Here is a 26,293-nt window from a genome sequence, read left to right as displayed (position 1 = left end):
CAATAAATTCGATTATTCAATAAACAGAAAATTCCAAATTCAAATATCGAAGAGGTTAGTTTTTAAAAATAAAACCTTATCAAAGTTTACGTTCTTAAGGCAGAACGGCCCGCGACCCGTGCCTAGACGCCGCGCGCCGCCACCCTCATTCGCCGGTGGACTGCCGCGTGTGGTGTACGTGTCTCACGATTGTTCGGAACTTGGTGTAATGTTGCGATAAGCTATTAGACGCAGGAGCGCAGTGTTTGTTTTGTGGTACGTTTCGGGACTCTTGCTTTATCGGTCTTAGGCGGCAACTTCTGATAACGAGGTGAGTGTTGATAATGTAATTATGTCTCATGTAGTTAATACAACGACGCTCCTTTGTAAACAGACGGATTTTATGACTTGATTAGTTTTTAATATACTCGCAATTGATAGAACTTTCACGAGAGCTAGAGAATGGATCGAAAAGAGAGAAGAAAGAGAAGAAAGGAAGATATAAGTAGAATATTGTAGTTGAGGGCTGTACTTCAGTACCGAGTTTAGGGCAGATCTAAAGATGCACGAATCCAAAAGGGTCCTGTTATCAATTTTCTAATCACTAATGACATATCGAAGAACGAAATTTTTAGAATTGGTCGCCAAAGTACTTCTATCACATTGTAGTTATAGTTAAGAAATTGAACCAAAGAAATTATATATCACAGATCACCTTTTCAGGACACGATATATTACAATGCAAAAGCACATCTTAAAGAATCGCAGTAATCTCAAATTCAAAATATCTTCGGAACCTGTCTATTTTCAAACATTCTATTAGATCTATAGCATAACCCCATACAAACGAGCAATGACCCTCAACCGATAGACTTTAATAACCAATAATATATGAGGTCAAATATTTTGAGAACAACACAAATTGGGTTACTCGCTCAATAGCGATAGCTTATCATATGGGTTGAAAAACGAGCTTTACAAATCTAGTAGCATTAGTTACATCTCTACCTACCCTTTAAGTATAGAGGGTGAATGATTAAATATTAATTGCTAAGTCCTGTTGCATAATAAATAAATATATCCCACAGCTATCACGAATCAGTTATCTGTTATCAAAGACCCTGGGATCACGGCCTGACCTCTGAGATGATCTTCGTTTCGATTCGTCAAATTACAACCCATCTTTCACAGGTCATTGGGCCATGGACTCTATGCTGTAAAAAAAATATTTTTTGTTTACCCTCGAACACCCTTGGTCTTGAGAATAATCACAATTCAGAAATAGTAGTGTTTGTTTGCTGTATATTAGCCGTGATCAAAATTTATGAACATTATGATACCTTGAACTGATTTTCAAAAGAACAACACCAGTTTCTGGCTCGTTCTTCTCTCGTGAGAAATTTTCGAACTGATAGAGTTAATATTGACTGAATCTAAATAATGTATAACATTATAGAAGTTCAACTAACTTATTTCATTACAGATATTAGTATACTGTACCTACTCTTGAAAATATTTGTAACTTTTTCAACTTATTTGTAGTGCATACTACATAGTTAGTAACTCAAGATTACTAACTGTAAAGCAAATTTGCTCATAACAAAATAATAAATCGGATAACTACATTTGTGGATATCACTCTACGTCTATTGAAATCAAAACTTCCAATATAGTCAACGCATATGAACCTAATGACAAAAAAAGTTATAATAACCATGACGAGTCATTCAACAGCATGCACAAATGCGTCTCCATTCGCCACGCGTTTAGGGACCCCGTTGAAATGTGTACCGGAAGGCAATGTTTTTATGTTTGACGTTATATTACATTTTACAATACCCTTCATGTGTTTTACAATGATGAGCCGAACACGTCGCATAGCAAAAATTTTAGTAGCAAGTTCTCCACCAATATATTGCAAAGGAAGCCGAGTATGTCGCTGGTTAGCATAAAATTTAGTAGCAAGTTCTCCACCAATATATTTCGATAGAAGTTCCAGATGTGTTGACATTAGCTGCAATTTTTTTTTTATTGCTTTGTGACGAGACGAGCTTAGTGTTCGCCTCAACAGTAGAAAGACCATCCAACACCTTGAATTACAAAGTATTGTTTGGTATTCCACTGCGCTCGCCATCCTGAGACATGAGGTGTTAAGTCTTATTATGTCCAGTAGGTACACTGGCTACAATGCCCTTCAAACCTGAACACGACAGTGACTACACTAATGCTTGACGGCAGAAATGACATTACGGTGGTATCTACCCAGGCGGACTCTCACATTTGAGACCTACCGCCAGTACAGATATTTCAAAAGTTGAGACACATGCGCGTCGTTGCATGACGTGCAAGCTTCAAAATTTGCTAATTGTCAGCTTGTCGTACGCGTATCTAATGGTTTACATAGTAATAACTACTAGTGGAAATAAATTTCTAAATTTTTAAAAGCGGCGATAGCCTAGTTGGGTGTGTGTGCTTGAACGGACTGCCGAGACGATTGTCCGCAGGTTCAAATCCCAAAGGCACACACCTCTGACTTTTCTAAAATCATGTGTGTATTCTTTGTGAATTTATCGTTCGCTTTAACCGTGAAGGACGACATCGTGAGAAAACCTGCACATCTGAGAAGTTCTCTATAGGAATTTCGAAGGTGTGGGAAGTCTACCAATCCGCACTAGGCCAGCGTGGTGGACTAAGGCCTAATCCCTCTCAGTAGTAGAGGAGGCCCGTGCTCAGCAGTGGGCAAGTATATAATACAGGGCTGATATTATTGTTATTATTTAATTTTCCTTCATAACCTAAACCTTGAACAAAACGATATAGTTCTTAGTGTTTCTCGGTATTAACTTAAATGCGTTTGAATATCGCAATATAACTTTTATCGCAAGAATCATTTGAAAACATGTTTTGTTACGTGCAACTGCATACTGCAGGAAGGATGTTTATCGCGCAAATATTTGTTCAAACATTTGATAATCTGGGGTGTATCGAGACATTGTATTTGTAATAAGGAACTCTGTTAGCAAGATTTTGACTTGGTTTAATATTACGAGGATTTTAAGGATATAAAGAAAAAATAATTTGTAGATATCATTTGTGTTAGTTGCCTCTTAGGATCTTTGAAATTTGGATTATCGATTTTTGGGTCAAAGTATTTGTGTGGATACTAATCTACAAGTAATGTTTAATCTCTCAAATGCTAACATAAAACTTACTAACAACAAGTATGTCAGATATCTGACATTCTTAGTAAAGGCCAGGTCAAAAGTACCCTAAACCGACGAGAATGCATGAAAAGACTGATGAAGAAGGAAGCGAGAGAAGTATGCAAGAATCGTGCACAGTGGCAATCCATAGTCTCTGCCTATCCCTATGGGATAGAAGCGCGATACTACGTATGTACAACGGCACCCTCATTCATAATTCCAAGAATCAGAATTACAAGATAAGGTGCAAATAGCTTCAGGAATCATAACAGTAATCACATAAAAGTTCACTGACTATAAGTCGATATCGCGATAAAATGGATTATAAAAAAAATATAAGATTGCCTCTGTGGCGTATTTGTATTACGGTACGGCAGTACTGGGGTCTCGTGTTCGATCCCCGAGTCAGGCAACGTGATTTTGGGTTTTTCCACTGAGTATCAGAACGGAGTCTTGAATTTGTATCCTATATGGCGATAGGCCCGCCTATCACATTGGACCAGAATATATGGTGGAAAGTAGGTACACTAGTTGCACCACTGCCTACTCCTTCGGGAATAACAGGCATGAGTATGTATTAAAAAAAACTATTAAGGAAAGTAAAGACTCACAAATGAGTTCAGATTTAATCGTAACATAGTAAAGATAAGAAACAACATGGAATATATTTAGTCCACAGTTTATCATGACATAGATAAAATATAGGATATAATTATGAGGTTTTTGGAGCGATTCCCGGTCAAACTATTTGTATAGTAATTATTATCTAGTAAGTCTTAGTATAAAAGTATAGATTCCATATCTAACCTGGGAATTTTTGTAACTAAATTTGCTTTTCCAGGCCCTTCTTCTGTTAAAAATATGATTTCATAATGCGAAAACATTCAATCAATTATTCGAAGTGGGAATGGGACCATAGTACCATTATAAATCTCTGCATTTTCTCTTATGATCTGTCAAGATTTGACTTTGTAATTACTAATTCGTAACAGCATTAACTACTGAATACAAATACTGGATATACCTGTGCACTGATTTTTAAATTGCTAAAATTATGTAGTATGTCATGAACTAATTCATTCATAATTAATTTTATTAATTTTAATAGAGACTGAATTTTATCGTCATTTATTTAGACTTTGTAATTTTGACTAATTTAATAAAATATCAGGTCTTGTCCGAAAAAAATCAATCAAAAATCAATACTAAACGTAAAAATATTCCAAATTCAAATGTTGACATAAAGAACAAGATACACGTAAAACTTAGCGAATAAAATAAGGTCACACATGAAATTGAACTCTAATGACGAAAACATCGGCCGGTGTCGTGTTTCCGGCGGCCACTTCAGCGAAATGCACTTGTGAGATTTATGGGCGCGCAGCCGTTGTAATGTGAGCTTCCCTGCGCCCGCGCCCCGCGTCATGCGCAGGTATGCGTACACTTGAACACGAAAGTGATGAAGTGTCGTCTTTTGTGGTTTTCTATTGATAATCATTCTTGAGTATTTTTGTTAAGCTTTTAAAATAGCGATACTTATAATAAATAATACATAATAGCTAGGTAGATTTTTTATGGAAAAATAAGTATATTCCTTTGGGAAAGGTAAAAGCCAAGAATAATAGAACTTGAATGCTATATTCTTTATATTTAACTACTAAATCATTGGCGAAGTGTGAAATTTTCTAAAAGTGTACCCATATAGATACTAATATGCATAAATGCGAATCCGCAAATGGTTCTAATACCCATAATCGTTGATGTTTCATCATCTCCCAGTGGCCGTCCTGAGCCGAGGCCGTGAGCCTTTAGAGAGTCGCCCCTCAGCTTGGTCACTTAAGGGCTCGCAGTGCCTAAAGCACTCATCCACAAGACCGCTGTGTTTGTATAAGCCGGCCCTGTCAGGCTAACAAACGTATGACAATACCAAAAAAATCTAATGATAATTTTCCATGAATAACGAAAGGGAAGCACAGGAGTCGGGTTATATGGACCTCACCACTAAACATATCCAGTTTCTGTTATCTCTAAACAACACCTAAGCAGTAAAAATGGGTTTCCACAGACACCGACAATAGTAAAATTTTAAAACTTCCGTTTTAAAAACGATTCACCGCTTTTATGTAAACTGAGGGTTAATTGCTTTGATAACGTGCATTTTTATCTACAAATTAAAATACAAATAGCTCAGCAAGCTTTGAGCAGGCCAATTAAATTCTATGGAATACAGTGAATTTATTAAAGGGAATTAGATGCTATCTTAACTGTTTAGAATTAATTATATGGACAATTAACCGCTATTTTCAACAAACGATCCTAATCCCTTTTTCGATCTATCTTAAAAATGGACCAATCAGAACAAAGTATTTTGACATGTTTACAAATGAGTTATTTTGATTGGTTCGTTCAGGATACGGATTGAAGATTGAGATTTGGATCACTTATTGAAAACGGCTGTTAGTGGACATTGACAATGATAATTTGTTGGAAGCATTTTTTATCGTTTTAATTATTATATACATACTATATTTATTTGTTACATAGGAACATGCTTGTAACAAATTTACTAAAACTAGGTAAAAAGAGTCTGTTAGAAACTCGACAATAAAATCTCAGCTGTAGGTAATTATATTATTGTGTTTCTATCTAGTATACTTTACAGAGAAGGTACTAACCGACTTGTGGCTTTTATAAGAAGCATGTGCCTACCGCCTATAGTAAATATAAAAGTTAAATTATATTTAATTAAACATGGCATTAGTTCAATAAGTCAAATTATCGTAACATCTGCCACTATTTACAAAATAATATATGACTAGAACGATGACTATATTATATGTAATTTGACGTAAGCGACATTATTTTTTTCGAAAAAAAATTACTAAGCTAAAAAACATGAGTGTGATGTTATGTGATGATGAGTGCTGATTTTGAATATGTATGAAACGTAGTGTCGCAAAAAATGTCGCTTAAGTCAATCAGCCTTTCAACCGTAGATTATTATATAGAAACAGATTCAATATAATAACTAGATAGGATATTATAAAAATAAATGTATTAAAGTAAGGTTTATCGAATCGGATACATCCGAATGTTTTTATTTTTTTATTTTATTATTTTAGCCAGTTATCGCAAGAGGTCGTCAATTGATCTTATTTTCTTCATAGCCAATGCACGCTAACCCAACTTTACTTATCCAGAAGATAGGCGCCTTGCATGACACTATGACTTTTATACAAGATCATTTTGACATTGCGTCACTTTCAGCCAGAAAAACAACAAACGCTATATTTGCCCCAAACATCAAAAAAAATCACAGAAGTAAAGGGATTTTGGGTGAAAATATTTCTTTTCCATAGATGATTGGGACAATATTAGCAGAGGTAAATGTAATTTTGTTTATTGACGTATTGTCAAAGACCTTATATATTTTTTAATAAAGTCTTTATACCCCACATTGGAGTAGATTAGACATGTGTATATTTAATATTAAGGACATTACTTCTTTATAAGACAAATTTAAATGAAACACCTTTGTCTTCTCTGTTGAATATTTGACTTAAGAAAACAACAAAATATTTGCACACGGATTTACTTGTATTAAAAAGATAAATATAATAAATAATTTTCCTTTCTTTCTATAAATATTTGTCGCGTGAGACTGTACTGATCAAGTTTCGCAATTGTAACAAACACCGTACTTCGGAATTGAAATCGTCAACATACGTACCAATTTTGTCAGCAATATACAAACTGCATACGAGTGCAGCGTCATTGGCGAATAAAAATCGCGGACGACGCACGTTTTTAGTAAACTATCTATAATTTGATGAGATCTGACGTCAATTTAAACTTCTTTAATTCATCAATTTGAATTTTATACATTTGCGGGTCAGTATGAAATGGTCAATATAATTACGGAATTCATTTATAAAAGAAGGAGAGAGAGAGATAGAAGACTGCCTCGGGCCGTGGTTGTCTTGCATGCGCGATACGACAGCGCTCTGAGCTCTTGGGTTCGAATCCCGGGTCGGGCAAAGTGATATTTGGGTTTTTCTACTCAGTATCAGCCGAAGTTTAGAATTTGTATCCGGTATGGCGATAGGCTCGCCCCCTATCACATCATGGGACGGAACACACTTCGCGAAAAATGGGTGCCCTGATTGCGTCTCTGCATACCCCCGCAGGGATAAATGCGTGATGTTGTGTGTGTCATTTATCAAAGACCAAAAAACCTCGCTCTTGTTTCTTGTCTACATGAAACTTTAATCTAGCAGTATGTTTCAAATCATATAATATTATTTTATGCAACACTATTCCCGCCGATTCACTGTTCGACGGAGCTAAAGCAATTTATAAACTAGTTGGTAGCTGAATTCATTGTATGTATACATAATTCTTTTATTAGGCGATAAAGTTGCTAAGCGACGAAGCCTTTAAATAAAAAAAGTCTGTTTTCTAACAAGATTTGCATGCAGGCAGAACCGCAAGCAAAGCCAATATATCTATAATAAAATATGTAACCGCCACAAGACGTCCTAAGTGTGGTAACTGCAACGTTACCATGCATTGTTCCCACTGTTATGAATCGTTCAATGGACGATTGTTCAAGATATGCTCGCGTACTTTCAATTTTATTATTTCAACTTAGTTTTAATAACAAGGATGTTTAGATTAAGAAGGTGACGTGGTCAAATAAGGCATAAGGTTTTTCGGCCGGTTGTTTTGCTGCATGGGCCCGCAAACCAGTAATTCAAAGGCTCGTTAAAAGTAGGTATTGCCGTACAATGGCGGACGATCCATATAACCCGATTCCTGCCGTCTTCCCTTTCGTGATTTGTCAAATCTAATCATAATTAGAACGATTTGCAAAACACGTTAATACGTAATTTAAAGTTGTCGGGATACCTTTGGAAAAATTTCACCTTTCGCCACTGTTGCCGTATGATTGATACGGGGCCCCCGATCTTTAGAGGCCCCTGTTAAACCATAGTTACGTTAAACTTACGGAGGTGCCCAAGACTCTATCGCCCTGAAAGGACCCCAAGATAATTTCATAGAGACCCCTCTGTGGTGAGCTACGTTGTCTTGTGATGTTAAGTGACCTTTAGTACTTAAAAGTATCCCCAACACATAGCTGTGCATTAACCGCCCAACCTTGGCCCCCTATGTCTAAGGTCGAACATCCATACAATCCTAAAGGACCTGTCACATGCTTACACACAACGTCAGATACGTTGGAGGATTTTCCAAATACATCACAAATTTCAATGTTTAAGACTGATAAGCACTCTACCAATAACGCAGTATAAATAACACTACTTTTGCTATTACTAACATGCAAGAGACGTATTAGTTCTAGGGCACTTATATTTACACTAAATATAACTGTTAGACGTAAATATATGACAAACTAGACACATTACATATATAATAATAATGGCCCGGTATCGAGTCTATGCAACTACTAAGACGTATTGGGCCTTAGGCCACGCTGGCCTGGTGTGGATTTGTAGACTTCACATAACATCAAGAATTTTGTAGAATATTGTTCAAGTATTGCAGGTTTCCTCACGATATTTTCTTTTACCATTAAAGCAAACATTTACAAAGAAAACACATATAAATGTAGAGAAGTCAGAGGTGTGTTTGTGTTTTGAACCTGCGAACATTCGCCACGACAGCCCCTTCCACTTCTAACTAGATTATCTATAGTATGAAATTACTTAAGAATGATTAGTATGATAGGCTAATTAGAGTTAATAAGCAAATACATTGTGTAGAAACAAGATGTATTAGAAAGATAAAAATAATGATTTCTTATGTTTACGCGAATGTTAGGCATTGTAATAAAACTATTTTACGTGGTCACAGGGCGGAAGGCCGTTTAATAAAGCCGTTTAAGAGTGTTGATTCCATTTATGATGAGATGCACCATAACAACAGTTTTAGTGACATTATACGGTAGGTAGGGCAGGTTTACGATTGGTTGCCATATAGGTAAGAGTTAAAATTGTTGGAAGAATGTTAAACATAATGTTTATGGCATAATGTTTTTGTTGCCTTTGCATTGTGAATATAGTTTTTACTCTTTGGTAATTGGTAATGGCTGTTTAGAATTTTAAATTTAAAAAGCTTTCTGTTGTTTCTTGTTCGCATAATAACAGGGGCCTTATTCTCTATCCCGCACGTTATTTTGACAGTGCGTAACAAGCGCGTAACACAACGCATCATGTTTAGGACTATAGAAATTTAGCTTACAGAATACCATTCCACGCACATTTCTCGAAGATAACATGACACGGCCGCGTTACGCGTTTACACTATCGTACAGAATAAGGGCCCAGGGGCCTTATTCTCTATCCCGTACGTTATTTTAACAGTGCGTAACAAGCACGTAACACAACGCGTCATGTTTCGGACTATAGAAATTTGACATACAGAATATCATTCCACGGACATTTCTCGGAGATAACATGACACGGCCGCGTTACGCGTTTACACTATCATACAGAATAAGGGCCCTGTTCGTTTGTTTGGTATCCGTGTATAATTTCAATAAAAATATCTCCTATTTACTTATACGGCCGTCAAAGCAGTCCTTCGTTAAAAACGCCCTTATAGACGGAATAGGGACCCCTGACCTTAAGTATTGACAAGAGACTTTCCCACCCTCACACCCACCACTACAACTCCTGTAAGCTAGGACATTGCCAAGTCACTTTGATATATTCTGATAGGTCATTACGATCGATCACTTGTCACAGTCAATATTATCGGCCCAATGCCATAGGGTTAGGGACTCGGCCCGGCGGTCGCCCGAAGGTCACCATCAAATCTGGGCGGCTCAACGCCGGACCGTAAGGCACGGTTACACCAGCATAACCGCTCAGTCGCCCCCCACGAAGGCTAGGCGGTAGTAATAAGGAACTTTCTCCGCAAAACTAAAAAAAAAAAGTAAAGAGCATTATCTAACCTCTGGAAAAGTAATTAAAATAGTTACTACAGTGCGAAGAACGTATAAAAATTTAGTGCCGGAAACTAACCAGTCATTTCAGGGGTAATGACACTTTAAATATTTTTACATTTCAGCACTGTTATTACGATTACATTTAATTTGAGTTGTTGTTATGCTTTCTTCGTTAATGAATTAATATTCAATGTTTTAAACGCACTATTCAGCTTCTCTTTTACACAAATTTTGCTGGTGGTAAGATATTCGCCCGGATAGCGACCACCGTACCCAAAGTGTTAAAACCCGCCACAGTCTACGTATGTGTGTCGCGTTCCGGGTATATCCGGTTTCAACAGGCCGACATAATTGTGTCAACTGCCAAGGGTTAGTCATCTCCCGTCAGTCGAAATTCTATTGGACCCCATTCCACTTACCATGAGTTGTGGGATCACTTTCCCGTGCATGTCTTGAAAAAACGTACGCATGTTCTGTAATAAGAATGTCTAATATTAAACTTAGTAATCGCTGTAAAATGCTTCTGATTTTCAAAACTATGGCTCCTTTCATTATTATGAGTGCGCGACTTAAAACAACACACACATCACGCCTTTACTCCAAAGTGGTAAACAGAGTTGCAACTACGGTATTCATTTACAGACAATACAACGCCGCTGAGACAATCTAAAACAAACAGTTTTTACGTAATTGCTTCCATATTCATTTCGTCTATTATTATTATTATTATATAACCTTAATATTAATTTACTAAACTCGACGATTTTATATAATCGCTAGCTGACCCGATAGACGTTGTCCCGTCTTAACTATGAATTTGCAGCGCGCTTTCTGTCAATCGCTGAAATTAACTTTTCTTAAATTTTCTAACGTTCCGCTCAACTTCCTTAATTTTTTCTTTCATAAGATCCTTCTCCTGACAATAAGAAACAGAACAAAAAAAAATTGTGCAATCGGTCCAGCCGTTCACATTGGATGGCGTTACCAAGGGAAATAGGGATTCATTTTTATATATATAGAAGATAGATTCGTTTACTAAACTCGACGATTTCATATAATCATATCTCACATTGCATCATCTAAAGATGATTGTTATTGTTGAAGAACTTCTATACATGAAATAACCTCGCAACACAATTCCACGTTCACAATAGTGGTTTTATAGTTTTCTGAAACAATACGGCCACGTAATCGCCACTGGCCGCGAGGCGTCATGGTTTCAAGACCTATTGATAAAATGCAATTTCTTTACGATAACCATGTACCTACTAGTAAAAATATTAGAATCTCGAATGCAGATTTAAGGTCAGCTAAACTAACATTCTGGAAGCTTCTACGCAATCAGGATAGCATAGGACGGGATAGATAGCATTGGGAAAACAAAAATTATACTGAGATTAACAGTTAATGAAAGAGTTGATAATTAGAATTTTAAGATTAATTTAAAGGATGTATGCAAATAGCTAAGTAACTGAAACTTCTTTTATCTCTCACATATAAACAGAATTACGTCAGTATATAAAACAATCCCAATTCTAATCTTCGATCCGATCTCATAAATAAACCAATCAAAACAAGTCATTTGTAAGCTTGTCAAAAATACTTTATTCTGATTGGTCCATTTTCGCGCAAAAACTTGATATTTAAAAATGGCGGCTAATCTGTCACACAAATCAATAGAACTAAAGTCCCATGTTTCGGATCGCATTAAAAATGGCGGCTATTCTATCACATAAATCAATAGAACTAGAGTCAGAATCTTTCCGCGTAACAGCAAAATAAGACGCAGGGTCAAACGACAGTAGATAAAATTAATTTGCGCGATAACTGGACACGCTGTTGAGCTGATAGCTATTATAGTTATAAGTCCATAGTCTATAAGTGCCTCGGAATTATTTAATACCAGTTGACCCGTTGTCCTGTCCTAACTGTGAATATTGAATTCGAATTGGTATAATAATAATAATATCAGCCCTGTATTATATACTTGCCCACTGCTGAACACGGGCCTCCTCTACTACTGAGAGGGATTAGGCCTTAGTCCACCACGCTGGCCTAGTGCGGATTGGTAGACTTCACACACCTTCGAAATTCCTATAGAGTACTTCTCAGATGTGCAGGTTTCCTCACGATGTTTTCCTTCACCGTTAAAGCGAACGATAAATTCACAAAGAATACACACATGATTTTTTAGAAAAGTCAGAGGTGTGAGCCCTTGGGATTTGAACCTGCGGACATTTGTCTTGGCAGTCCGTTCCACACCCAACTAGGCTATCGCCGAATTGGTATAATTAATAAAAAAAATAAATATTTAAAAACATAACTTTATCCTTCCCCTCTACCCCTTCCTTCCCATTATCCTACTCCTTCTCCCATCCCTGGTACCTGCAGTCGTTATGCAGGGGGGAACCAGTATCCCATTCACAGATTCCCATCGGAGTTGAATACAGAATCACCACCCAAAAAAAAAACTTTATTAAATTAATGCTCTACGATACACGCATTCTGTCAATCGCTGACAGTTATTTCAAACAATTGACAGTTATGTAATTTTAATACAGTCGTTAACTTATCTTATATTCTCTAAAGTTCCGCTCAACTTCCATAAGAACCTTCTCCTGACAATAGTTAACACACAAACAAAAGAATTAGCGAAATTGTTCCGTCCGTTCACGCGTGATGCGACCAAGGGAAATATAGATTAATATTATGTATATCGATATGGATTGTAAAATAGCGTGAATACACGAGCGGCCGCACACATGCGGCTGCAGTCGTTAATGGTACTAGAAAATTAAAAAAATATATGAAAATATCATAGAGATATCATAGAGATGTATCTTTTCTATTAAGTTTAATACGTATACATTATGCCTTTATTCTCGAAGAGCTAGACAGAGGCGCATCCGGGACATCCACATTTCGGCATGTACATATTTCATGTGTGTGACACGGAGAGAGCTAATACTGCGCAGAAGAAGCCAAATATCACTTTGCATGACCAATTCGAACTCAAGATTTCAGAGCATTCTGCGCACGCAATATAACTAAGTAAGCCAACAAAGCAGATATTTAAGATTGTAGAAAGCCATCTTGTGTATCGCCCAAGATTGACATTATAACCTAAAACCTACAGTTCCAAACCCAGGCAGCATAATTTAGTAGCAAGAAAATTATAATCATGGATATTTCGGCCTTTAAAATTTAATATGACGAAATTTTAAAGGCAGAAATATCCATGATTATTAATTATTTTTACATTTTTCTTTCAACTGCGAGAACTAATCACTAACTAGACGTGAATTTAAATTCTTTACTTGCCAATACTTGTTTAGTTACCCAGATTAAAGCCGAAACAAAATGTATGAAAATGGACCTTGAGCTACCACCTTAACCCTATGTAAATATCAGAAAAGAACTTGCGTTCCTTAGAACATTGCTCTGCATAACGTTTTTACAATGGAAGATCACAAATCGACTACAATTTTAGAAAATATTGACTCAATTTAGTTCCAGTTAGGAAATGTAAATATTAGCCAAACAATCCAATTAAAACTGATTACCAAATTTATAATGTTGTGTAATTTCGGAGTTTATAAATTAGTTACATTTAGTTTATTATTTCGTTACTTATACTTTTTCAACCAAAATACCATAATGCCAATTCTATTTGTAAATATAATTGATAATCGGATAAAAACAGCGTTTACATTATCTTTGGTTTCAATTATAAACTCATTTTTTAAACATGTATGCATATATCTGCGTATATCCGGTTCTATCAGGCCGGCATAATTGTGTCGACTGTCGAGGGTAATCATCTCTCGTCAGTCGTCATTCTATAGGACCTCACTCCACTTACCATCAGGTGCAGTGGGTCACTATGCCGTTTACCTATAAAAAAACACACACATAATAAAATTGTCATAGGCCAACTCTGCACGTTGCTCTGTACATTTTTTATATTGAAGAAAACCTATTTGGAGATCTTTATTAGAGCAAGAAAAGTTTGCATGTTTGTACACGCTTCTCGCAAAAACAACTGCCTGGAATACAGATTTACCGATGTCGTGCTAGAGATCTATAAAATACAGTCTCTATTTATCCCAGGGGAACATATGCGCCTTGAATGGCACTTTTAGAAGGCAACAAAATGCGTAAAATGAAACATTTTTTTAACATTTCTCGCCTGTACCAGTGGCTAGTAAGAGACGCGCATTACTATTAAAACGATATTTTTTTTATCTTGCTCGTTGCTTTGGGCGGCAGTTTGGTTCGGCCTGGAACAGCAAGGACCCAGTGTAATCAGGAAGTAAGTCTAACAGAAGTCCCATTGGATCTATCATTTACGCATTTCAGTCCCAGTATCTGTGTGACCTAGACCTGTGACATCACGCGGCTCCGTCCGCATTAATGTTGGTAATTGTCGATATTTTCCATCAGATTTGTTATGACGTACATTGCGTGTGCGCGTTATTTTGTTTATACAATTATTTTATTAATAACTGTGTAATCTGTTAACTGTACTTTCTAAAAGCAATTATATGACACCAATTAAAGATATTTTGTACTTCCTGTGTACATTAATAGGACTCGTTACACAAGCTTACTGGTGGTAGGTCTCTCATATGTGAGAGTCCGCCTGGGTACCACCACAATGTCTATTTCTGCCGCCAAGCAGCAGTGTGTAGTCTGTTGTGTTCCGGTGTGAAGATCTTTGTAGTTAGGGTAACTACTGGACATAATAAGACTTAATATCTTACGTCTCTGGATGGCGAGCGCAGTGGAATACCAAACAAGACTTTGTGATTCAAGGTGTTGAATGGTGTTTCTACTGTTTATGGGCGGTCGTATCGCTTTCTATTAGGCGAACAGCAAGCTCGTCTTATCATTGAAAGCAATAATAAGAAATTAACAATAATAGTTTAATTATATCAAACATATTATACCTATCATAACAGATTACAAATCCGCTAAATACTCCAGCTGTTAAGAACTATCGACTATTCTGTATGCGCTTACGTCATCCTGTTACGAGAGAATCATAATATGTATATCATATAATTATACATATATTAATAAATAAATTCGTCAATTATAGTTCTTATTAACGTTGAGGGAAAACATCGTAAGGAAACCTACATACCTGAGAAGTGAGAATTCTCCATAAGAATGTGTGTGTGTGTGTGTATCGGACTGAAAATATGATGTTTGCATATCTGACAAACTCGTGTATCAGTAGTGACTTCAGTAAAAAATTAAAAGTACTTTTTATTAATATTTATTCTGTTCGAAACTTACAATTTTTTTATTTTACATCTATGGTTAGAATAAATTTGTAAAGTTTTCAAGAAAACAAGTACATGGTTTAATTTATTAACGCAATGTAAAAAGGACCCTGTATATTATAATTTATGATATATTTTCGTTTGTTACAGCTCAAAAGACGATGAAATAGACGGCAACTGCATAGTTCGCGCACGAGGTCTGCCGTGGCAGTCTTCCGACCAAGACATCGCAAAATTCTTCAGGGGACTCAATGTTGCAAAGTACGTACATATTTTAATAATGCTCTTTGAAAATGTAAACGTGCGCCCTTTTGAGATAAATAATGTCTATGAATAAGGGGGTTAGTCTACATGGCAAATTTCATCGTAATCTTAAAAGCAGTTTTGAAACTTCGTGAGAAAATAATAAAAGTAAAAAACCACGATATAATCGTTTTATTTCACTGTATAGACAGATATTATATATGTTGCATCATTTAAGATTCAGTGCGTAATTGGAACGATATGCTGTATTTATTCACTTATACAATTCAATAGAGTGTTTAAGGCGTTTTTCCATACAAAACGGCGCGCTAACTGTATTTTTAGTTTATAATGTGATTATTGTTTTAATAAATTGATAATGAAAATAGTACTAAAATTGTTTATATTATTTTAATTTGTAACCAACATTACCTATTAGATAGATTATTAAAAGGTAATATTTTTGATTTTAAATTCAGTCAATTCAGGAAGTTTAAATTCGTCAAAAAGGCCTAATATTGACTTATTTGAGAAATTATTGTAGTAGTATTGGTGCAGTAGATCAATTTACTATTAAATTAATATTTAAATTTTAAATATTATATTGATATTTAAAAAAACCTTCTTGGTGTGTTAATCAGGGGTGGAGTAGCTCTCTGCCTGTCACCGCAGGGGCGACGCAACGGCGAGGCGCTGGTGCGGTTCATCTCACAGGAGCACAGAGACATGGCGCTCAAGCGGCATAAGCACCACATCGGCCCGCGGTACATAGAGGTAACAACTATAATTATTTAATAATAGAGTTACTACCTTGATAGCAAAGTTATAATGCGTACGAAATACGAGTACGAGGTACTGGGTTCGAATACCGGGTCGGGAAAATGTAACTGTGACTGGGTTTTTTTTCCTCTTAAAAATTGCTCAGTCGCAGCTCGGAATCAGGAAGTTGGCGGTGTGATACCCCCGTGCCTCGGAAACCACGTAAAGCCGTCGGTCCTGCGCCTAATCTCTCTCCGGTCATGTCGGATTGCCGTCCCACCGAACTATGAGAGTAAAGGAAAAGAGAGTGCACCTATGTATTCACATTCTTGTACACTATAATAACATCACTATAATACCTGGCTGATTGTAATTGAGATTAGCCTGTATGGCCCAAATTTGGCTAGAAAGGATTCGTTCGTGCAATGTATAGAGTTTATAATATGAAAGTGTCGCTAACTAAGTTAAAAATATGATAAATATAAATCTAAAATCCATTGTTGCACAATTAGTAAAAAAAATAGATAGAACAACTTGTCCAGTGGCACGCGACGTACTGCCGAAGTAAAAATATACTTAAATCTACTTGAACAACTAACTGTAATATGAAGTAACTAAGTAAACACAGTCTTAAAAGTATGAGGATAAAGCAGTAAAATTAATTTTAACTGCATTTTCTCTAAAATGAGGGTACTGGGTTGAATACCCAGTTGATTAATTTTATGTCGTGTTGTGATTGATTGTTGTACAAACATGACGCGCGTTCTTTTTTACTGTTATTCATTTTCATAGTAGATATTATGACGCAAAGGCCATAAAATTCCACATAGCGAAAATAAAAACATTTTCTATTTAGTTAACACTTAGCAATAAAAGTTTAGACAATGAAATTAAATAAAGTCTGATAAAGCAATGCTGAATGTCGTATATACCTCCCGAAGGGAGTAGAGCCCCATATTGCGTTAGGGTTGTGAGTGGAGCACTTAATGCCAGCCTAATCGATATGACTCAACCCGTTCGTACCTTTATAAATTTTGATATTCGATTGTTAGGGTTGCCACGCAAATTGTGATCCACAATGGTATTTGTAAGCCTTTTATGCATAGCAAAACATTTCGACAACGCTCGTCATTCTTTTTTCGAAATCATTTAAAAAAAAAAGGTTTGTAAAAAAGTATTTTCTGAGTAAAATTCCAGCTTTATATTTTCCCGGCATTCAATTATAACCTATAAAACTCAGGAGTAATGTAACTTGCTATCAGTGAAAGAATATTCAAAATCGGTTCCCTAATTCCCATAGATTAGCCCCTACAAACAAACAAATAAACTCACAAACTATTCCTATTTATAATATCAGTATAGATATAACAAATGAAAGACGTGGTTCCAGTATAACGTTTATTTGTCTTTTTTCACTTTTAAAAACATGATCTAGTAAATTCCAATATAAACGTACATATAAGATAACAGACGTGTTAAAATGGTTATAATATTGAATATATATCTAATTTTAATAGTTAAATGCTGTTTTGATTATACATGATCCGATATAATAATATTCGATCTAAATCTACTTTAACATATAGTGGCTATATGCCATATCGAACTTATGTTCTTAGTGGGTATTTTCGTCCGGATAGTGTTACATTTGTCAATACGTATAGGTCGCGGCTAAAGCCGGCATAAAGAGGTCTATTACCTGAAAAATTATGCGGGATATTTTGTGTACCACTGTTAAACGATACTATTTTATTAACGATTTTATACGGGGACCTTTTAGGGAAAATAGGTAAACCGAAGTGAAAGTAGGTATGCATAAAGAAAGAATAAATCAAACACTGTTCAACTACGAATATTGTATATTATTATTGGAAATACGTACATGAAATGTTTTATTTGAAGGAAAAAATATGGATTACATTGAGCCGTCATAAAAACTTCGGTTAATCCGACATGACTTTAGGGCTTCCGCATCTATTTCTACACACATTGGAATATCTACTGAGTACATACTATGATAAATATGGTTTAAAAAGAAAATAGATCCTTTAACTTACATACATTTTATAAAGAGAGTGTCACAGATAATACAAATGATTACATGAGGAATAGATACAATGACGTCACTATATGTATACTACTGTCGCTAGATGGCGTTGTCCGTGGTTTGTATTTGGCCATTCTTTGTCCAGCACGGCCTCCCCCTGCATATTTCCTAGGAACGACGCTCACTAATGCTTCCCGCTTTGTTTGTTAGCCCTTTTGTTCAGTCGGAAGGATTTGCTGACTTTAAGGTAAATTTTTCGCAGGTCCGTTTTCTAATATAAACTACACATGAATTACTTTCATTTCCCACTTCACCTTCCTATGTGCTCAATTCCAGTACCTAAGTAGTACTCATGGTAAAAACCTTCGCTTCTCAAACAATCTTCTACTTAATTGTTCCACTCAAGTTCCGACTTTACTCACTCTTCCTTTGCAATTCAATCCATTCTTCTCTGAATGCACTCCCACTCAATATATATTGATTATGTCCCGTGTAGTTATACATTTATGTTTTGCTATATTATTTTTAAAATATTTTCCTCCCATATTATTATTTTTTAACACATCCCAAATTTTCATCTCTGCATTACCGAATGGTGGACTGGTAGAGAATGCCCTCAGCATTAAGTCCGCCATACATTTATGTATACAAAGTGTAAGTGAAGGTTAATTTAATTAATTTAAGGTTAATTTTGATGTTTTGAATCGCCAAAAGATGTTCATGATCGTATTGTAGTTTAATATTACTCTCGATGTTTTGCATTCTTTACATCGGCGGCTCATCGTCACCGTCGCTCAGTTCTTCGGCCTCAAGAGCAATTGCCATTGAAACCGCCTTTGTATAATTCAAATTCTGTTCTGCTAATAAACATTGCCTTGTACTTTCGTTTTTAATTCCATACACAAACTGATCGCACAATTGATCTTCTAGTGCTATAAAATTGCAACGTCTTGCCAATCTCTCCAATTCGGCGAGGTAGTCCGCGATGGATTCACCGTGCAGTTGTTTTCTCTTGCGAAATATGTACCTATTTGCCATCGAAGGTTTTGGTCGTAAATAATTCTGCAAAAGTCTTGCCGTTCGTTCAATTTGCTGCGTTGATGGTCTTGCTGAATTCTTTAAAGTCAACCATAATTGGTACGTTTCTTCATCCATCAATATTGTACCTGACGGTAGCTTCATTTCTTCGTCCTGTTGATTCGCTTTTAAATGCATTTCTAAAAGGTTCGGCCGCCCAGTTCCCACTTCACTCCAAAATCTTACTCGCTGGTGCTAGTACAGCAGTTCGTATGCGACTGACCTGCCGCACCGCTATTACCAATCGATAATCTAGTCTGCAGCTTTAAATCAATAAAACTGTGTCACTCGTGACTAACTTCAGCCTGTGCGAGGAAGGAGCGTCGGATCAGAGCCGCCAGTATTTACCAACGCGAAGATACTTGCTGAGGTTATAATGGTTTGCCCTCTCAATAGGTGTACCGTGCGAGCGGCGACGACTTCCTCTCGGTAGCTGGTGGAGCGACATGCGAGGCGGCGGCTTTCCTTTCGCGAGGTGCGCAGGTTATAGTGCGCATGCGTGGACTACCGTACGACGCCACGCCGCAACAAGTTGTAAGTACAATGTTTTAAAGCTATATTCACATGATGTAGAATGAAAGAAAAGTATGATGGTCCAATAAAAATATGATGAACAATTTTGCTTGATATTTCTTGATTACATACAAGAGCATACGAAATGCAAAATTTACTGGTCACTATAGGGGTCCCTGCTCTGGCTTTGCTAATGCTTAACTCTTTAAACTGCAAAAAAAATGTTAATGTAATAATTTGATTTCTTTGTTATAATTATTTTATGTCAAGAATCACCAAAAATCGACTGTTGAACGTAGAGCTCCTCAAGTAGCTACTCTATCGCCTATTGAGTAGGACGCCCCCAAAGCCCCCTACCCCCTCGAGACATCGCAAACTCATTGGCACTAGATATATTGAGCTGTTCAGGTCTACCACAGCTGAAGTGCAGCAGGTAAGTTTTTCTTATATTTAAACAATGAATCATAAATTCTATTTGATATTGAGAGCGTCTTTGAAGTCTAAGGGCCGTATTAGTAAGTCAATCTCACCTTTGAGTAACATCTTGAGTAGAAAATTAATGTATTGAAATATTTAATAAATAAAACTCATTGTATCATTTAAGTGCGTGATCTCAGCTAAATCGACATTGTTAAATAAGCATAAATCAGCTATCAAAATTCATCATGAGCTGACTTATATGATTTGAAATTTTGAATATCGATCTTAAGATGCTGACGTTAATTTGACAGCGTCTCTGCGATACCGCATTTAAGAGCGAGACTGATTTTCAACTATTAATATACCCCTAAAGTATCAATGAATGAGGTAAAACATGATCGCTTAACAAAAAATTAAGTGGTATATAATTGATTACCCTCTTCTTGATGTCGGTTATTTAACATGGCCTAAGTGTAACTAGATAAAGATGGTGATAATTTACCAATAACTACCCTGTTGGTGTTTAAAATACGGTTTAATATCGGATTGATGGTGTGTTCTTTAGAGGTGATTGAACATCCAAAAAAAATATTTGGTAAAGGTAATCCAAGGTAACGGATTAAACTGCCGTCTGCGAGATTGTTAATGGTAACTGAATATAACCTTTATTAGCGAGACGGTAAAATGGTTTTGCTTTGTTATAGCCAGCCCTTGAGTATCGGTGAGTCTTCGATAATTCGCAGAATGTAATGATATCGATTTTATGGCTTTGCACTTTTTATCCAAGTGCATACTATATTATTTTGCTTGTTATTTTTTTTCATAATTTAGCATTATCTTCGTTATTAAAGTAGCTGTAATATTTTTTTTATTATTATTGTTATTAGGTACCTATCTTTCGAGGATATTTTAAACTTTTGCATGCCAATTCAAAATCTAACTAAAATAAATTTCAAAATTATAGGTACTTAACCGCTCGCTCGAAACGCGTACAAGCCAGAGCAGTACTCCGTCGACGGCGCCGGGATCGGTCGCCCCCGCGGAGGGTTGCTCCCCGTGGCCCTTGTCCCCAACACGTGATCACGTCCGGCACCGCGAAGGACTGCGTGAGGTTGCGTGGACTGCCGTATGAGGCCCAGGTTAGCATTTTGAACAGTATAATGTTTTTTTCAAGGTCAAGTATTCATTGATTCCTTTAAATAAATATCTTCGGATACATGATGAAAATGAACCAATCAGGACAAAGTTTATGTAATGTTCAGAGATTAGTAATTATGATGATAATTATAATGGGACAGTTAAAATACAAATTTTTTTAGCTTTTACTAGTTTAAAGTTTAAACTTTAACGGCTCCTTATTAGTCTTACTTATAAAAATTTCGCAAACCTATGTTTAGTTAAATCACAAATTTACTCGATCAGCTGTAAATCAAAATCCGCCATCTTGCCTCTTAATAAGGTTTAAACTGGGAAACTGGCGATGTTTTTGACAGCTATATAAGCAGTTCTTAACCACCTTTAATGCGAAAACAAGTTTATAAGTAAGACTGTATGTGTATAGTGGTCGATATCCTAGCTAATACAAACACCCTCCCAATAACAAGACTCAGGTAAGTAGACTAAAATCTTCGAAGCCGTTGTAGAGTAATAATATCAGCCCTGTATTATATACTGTCCCATTGTTGGGCACGTGCCTCCTCTACTACTGAGAGGGATTAGGCCTTAGTCCACGACGCTGGCCTACTGTGGATTGGTAGATTTCACACACCCTCAAAATTCCTATAGAAAACTTCTTAGGTATGTGGGTGTCGTCACGACGTTTTCCTTCACCGTAAAAGCAAGCGATAGTTCACAAAGTATACACAAATAATTTTAGAAAAAGAGGTATGTGCCCTTGGGATTTGAACCTGCGGACATTCGTCTCGGCAGTCCGTTCCACAACCAACTAGGCTATCGCCGCTATAGTTGTAGAGTGAAGATTGTAAAATGAGTATTAAAGTGCAATGATCATTTTCCAGGTGGAACACATCCTGACATTCCTGGAGGAGTTTGCCAAAAATATAGTTGTTCAAGGAGTCCACATGGTCTACAATGCTCAGGTATGAGGTTAATTGTAATAGGTCAATGTCATCATTGTTTAAAAATAGTTTTTATCGTGGTTACAACCTCTGTTCTTTATTTATACATATTATAAAACAAAGTCCCCTTTTCTCTGTCTGCCGTCTCGTATTATCGATTTTCTCAAAATCTACTGAACGGATTTTTATTAAATTTGCTATGGAGATAGTTTAATACTTCTATCGCTGGAAAATATATACCAGTACTTTGTCCGGAAAACTCCGTCACGCGGGCAAAGCCACGACCAAACGCTATTTAATATATAAAGCTGAGGAGTTTGTTAGTTTGTTTGAACGCATTAATTTCAAGAAATACTAAACCGATTGTGATATTTTTCTCTAATAGGAATACATTACTCTTGAGAGCTATAGGGTATTTTTTATACCGGAAAAATATTTATTTCAGCAAAACTTATTTACGCGGATGTGTCTACAGGCAAAAGCGAGTCTGGGATATAATGTAATTAGCAGTCACTACTCCAATCAATACATAATAGCAAACGAGTTCATATAAATAAACAAATAATATAAAAAAAAATTACAACGCGTCAATAACCAAGACATAAAAAATGCCTTCATTTCGTAATCAAACATTTCAAACATAAATCTAAAGTCTGAATCAATGAACAGGCTCAATATTAAAGCTAGACCGAAACCTAGTTAGACCCATCTAATGTCAACAAACCTAGCACGCGGCGCAATAATAAGCATAGAATTATGGATGCTGTCACTGAATCAATTTGAACGACCGCTGTCAATGTCACAGCTGGACTAAATACTAAACATGACGGCATGCGAAAGACTGAAATAATTGTGTAAGACTGGCTATTACTCGCGACTTTTCGTTTATTTTATGTTTAAAAATCTCTAAAGACACGTGTTTTTTTTTGTTGACAATACGTTGCCAGGCTTAAGGGTCGTTCAAGTATTACGTAACGCAATTTTTGAAGATTTTTGATCCCCCACCCCCGCAACGCGTCATAACGTTTTCCTGTACGCTCCCGTCCCCCCCTCCAAAAGTTATGTAACTCTAAAATTACATATTTTTTTTCGCAAAGTACCGGAAAATCGCTAAAATACCCTTATTATTGTTTTAAAATAAAAAATCCAATGTTACATATCGCGTTGCTCGAAACCAGCGCCCTCCTCCTGCGTCTGTAACGTTTTACACCTTCCCTTCCCCTCCAAATTGCGTTATGTAATACATGAACGGCCCCTTATACAAACACCGGACTTTCGGGTGAGTGCTTTAGGCACTCGAAACTCTTAAAAAATATGTGACCATGCTGAGGGCGACCCACTAACGGGTTACGAACCTCGAATCAGGACGATCACTGGTAGAGGATGAGACATTAACGATTATGGAGAATCGTGTATTTTTCGGAATAATGTCTTTATTTCCTGGACAATATTATGCAATAATAATTTAAACTTTGTTGCTATGGAAGTTAAATAAAAACTTAATTGATTTATACTTTTTATTTTTATATTACGACTAAAATAATCATATGAGAAATACTAGTTGAGTTGCACACCGCACTATACCAAATTATGCACATTCCCGGAATCGACAGTCTGGAAGATTTTTAATACAAGTGCGTGATTAGCAGGGGTAGTCGCTCTTCATCGGGTAGTTCCCCATGACCCCTCCTTGCTACGTCTTTTCTTACAAACACTAGTTTCATACGGGATCAGTGCGTGATTAGCAAGAATAGTTATCCCTCATCGAATAGTACTCCAGCAGCCCTCCTTGCTACGTCGCAATTTCTACAGACACTGATTTCATATGACATCAAAATTATGCTTTGTAACTGTTGTATGTGATTAATAAGGAAAGGTCAACATTGTTTTGTTATTTCTACTAAGTAATAACGGATAGTCAAAAATGTAGTACTCCCGTGTTATTTTAGATACATTCAACATTTTTATCCCCAGGGAGGTAGACAGAGGCACAACTAGTGCACTTGCTGCTGTGTATTCCGTCCAGTGATGTGATAGGGACGAACCTATCACCATATTGGACACAAATTCCATACTCCAGGCTCCTACTGATTAGAACAACCCATCACTGCCAGGCTTCTATTGATTAGACCAACCCATAAATGTCATGGTTCTATTGATTAGAAAAACCCATCACTGCCAGGCTTCTATTGATTAGAAAAACTTAATATCACTGCCCATTCCAGGTATCGAACCCGAGACATAAACACTGCAGTCGTACCGCAATGTAAATCCACCAAAGCATTATTTTTAAAGGATTATTATTGTTGCAGGGCCACCCCAGCGGCGAGGCGTTCATCCAGATGGATAGCGAGGCGAGCGCGTTCCTGTGCGCGCAGCAGAAGCACCACCGGTACATGACCTTCGGCAAGAAGCAGCGGTACATAGAGGTGCGATGTCATACTATTTAACAGGATTAATTGAACAATAGATAGCTATTATGGATCAGGATAAAGTATTTTGATTTTATTATTGATCTACGGTAAGGTTTTGGGATAGGAGATGGGAAATTGGATAGTCGAAGATGTATTTGTGGATTGATTGACTAATGCTTGGTTGAAGTTATCTCTGGGGTTTAACCAAAACATTGTACGGACCAGTAGACGTTTTCTTGGGAATAATTTGAATCTACCTTTTGAGTCTTGGTCAAGTCCATATTTGGACAATAAAAAGCACGTAAATAGACGACAATCTGTATACTAGTACTTATTTATGTAGATATTAGTAAAATAAATGCAGTATGTATTATGTGAGTTCAATCTGTCCTGGCGCAGGTGTTCCCCCAGTGCTCCGGCGACGACATGAACATGGTGCTGACCGGCGGCGTGACGCCGGCCACGTCGCCGAAGGTGCTGTCGCCCGGTACGTTGATGTCCCCCGCCCCCGCGCCCGCGCACGCGCACCCCGCGCCGCGCCTGCTCGCGCACCACATCGCGCAGCAGAGCCTGCTCGCGCGCCAGCACGAGAACCTGCTCCTCGCCTCCCTGCGCCCGCCCATGGTGCCGCTCCTGCCCGCGTACGCGGCGCTGCGCTCCCCTCGCCGCACCCCCACCCCGCCTCCTACCCCATCCAGCAGCTGATGCCGCAGCAGACCATCCTGCCGACCAAGCGCACGTACGAGCGCGCGTTCACGCCGACGGAGACTACGCCCGCGAAACGTCCCTACACGATGCCGCAGCAGATCGCGCCGGGCCTGTCCCTGCCCGTGTTCACTTATAACGCCACTTCGCCGATTTTCTCGTACGCGAACTCGACGCCGATGTTGCCGACGTACGCGAACGCTCTGCCGACCGCGATCCCGACGGCGCTGCCGACGGACTACGGCGCGGCGCTGTCGGCGCTGCCGGCGTCGATGAACGCGCAGTACCAGGCCGCGCTGTCCATGTTCCCCACGTACCCGCTGCTGCCGTGGCGGCTCAACAACTAGACCGCGGCCTATTTGAATACTCGGTACCTGAGCTATTGAAGGTGAAAATTCGTGACCTTTTGACTGCGTTGTCACTTCCGTGCCTCACTGATTCAGATACGTTCGATATGTCGAATAATTTTATTAAACTTGAGACGTTCAGTTATCGTTATTTTAAGCTCATTAATTGATAAAAACCCTTTATTTTCTATACAATCATCAATTGAAACATTATTAATTATAAGCCAAATCGAGTCTCAAATGCCAATTG

The 26,293-nt window shown here is 37.3% G+C and overlaps 1 pseudogene; it reads left to right on the top strand.

Moving 5' to 3' along the window:
* Positions 1 to 215: 215 nt before the first annotated feature.
* Positions 216 to 26,079, top strand: LOC119191933 (annotated as a pseudogene).
* Positions 26,080 to 26,293: the final 214 nt, after the last annotated feature.

This window comes from Manduca sexta, unplaced genomic scaffold (assembly GCF_014839805.1).
Source record: "Manduca sexta isolate Smith_Timp_Sample1 unplaced genomic scaffold, JHU_Msex_v1.0 HiC_scaffold_2132, whole genome shotgun sequence".
NCBI lineage: Eukaryota > Metazoa > Arthropoda > Insecta > Lepidoptera > Sphingidae > Manduca > Manduca sexta.
Note: the sequence above shows the minus strand (reverse complement) of the source record. Positions and strands in the feature narration are given on the sequence as shown.